This window comes from Octopus bimaculoides, chromosome 1 (genome assembly GCF_001194135.2).
Source record: "Octopus bimaculoides isolate UCB-OBI-ISO-001 chromosome 1, ASM119413v2, whole genome shotgun sequence".
Taxonomy (NCBI): Eukaryota; Metazoa; Mollusca; class Cephalopoda; order Octopoda; family Octopodidae; genus Octopus; species Octopus bimaculoides.
The window spans coordinates 16,537,851-16,539,466 of record NC_068981.1 but is presented as its reverse complement, the minus strand read 5'-3'; positions in this window follow the sequence as shown (position 1 = coordinate 16,539,466).

The following is a 1,616-nucleotide window of genomic DNA, read 5'->3' as shown; positions in this document are numbered from 1 at the left end:
TACATATATATATATATATATCCTTACATACATTTTTATTTACAGACACACATCTATCTATCTATTTATTTATCTATCTATCTATCTATCTATCTATCTTTATATATACGCCCACGCGTCTAATTTAACTTAATTCATAATAGATTTTTATTTCCTACATTATCAATATCGCACTCAGACAGAAAGCAAACAAAACGAAACCTAGCTGCATCCTTAATAATACATCAAGGCACACACATACACACAGACGGACACACCCACACGTTTATGCAAACACATATATATATCTGCATATGTACACTTCTTTAGTTTTGGACTCACACAGATATATTTAACACAAACCCGGAAAGAAATTTTACCCGTAATACATATATACATATATACATACACACACACATACATACACACACCCACACCAACACACACACACACACACACACACACACACACACACACACACACACACACACACACACACACACATATATATATATATATATATATATATATATATATATATATAAAGAAACAGAGCCAAAGAGAGTTAAGAAGTGGGCGAGAAGTTAAAGGGGAGAGCAATATTGTACGCCGAAATATTATCCCCCCCCTCTCCCACAGGACTGGTGTGAAAGGTCTAAAAATGCCAATTAGCATCGTGTTGATCAGTGAAAATCTTTCCTTCTTACGACCTGAAAAGTGCCGCCAAGACTAACAATTACCATCTTCTTCCGTTGCAGTGTACTTTCGTGTAATGTAGATCTTTTCACTCTTTTCTTTAATTCTACTCTCATTATCAGAACACATCGTTGCTTATCCTTCACATTTTTCTCTCTCTCTCTTCTCATCTAACCTTGATCATCTCACTTTATATTTCTCATTTTCTTATATTATTATTTTGTTCTCTATTCTGTATGATACACAATTCATATGCAAAAAGAAAAATTTCATTTTTCTTAATACTTTTACTTTTAAGACACTTTTCATCTCCCAGCTCTCTAACCTTCCCACACATGCAAAAAATTACACTTTCAACTGTTCTGTACTTGAAACGCACAAACACACATTGACTCCCAAACAAACACACTGTTTCCCTTTTCGTTAATATATATCCTATACAACTAATCATATATTTACACAAACAATTATTGTCACCCTCTCTCTTACTTATGTAATTTTTTTCTTCCAAGTTTCACTTTCATTTTCAAATCGCACGCCTTCTAAGCACACATGTACGCAATACATACACATATATTGATAAACACACAGATATATCCATAGGCATATACAGAGAAAATCACCTGCTAATCCTACTATAACCTGCTTACACCCACACGTGAGGGCACACACAAATACACATGCTATCAATATTTTCTTAACATCTTTTATTCCAATTGTTATTGTTTTAATTCATTACAAACGTAATTTGAAAAATTCTTTGGAATTTAATTTCATAATTTTATTACACATATGTTTTCTCTTCTTTTTATTGACTTATTTTCAAAAATACATTGCTAAAATTTATTTTCCTTTTCTTTCATTCTTCCTTGCTTAATAATATTTAAGTCTGTCTTTTTGTCTTTCTGTCTTTTAGTCTATCTGATTCTTTTTTTTTTTTT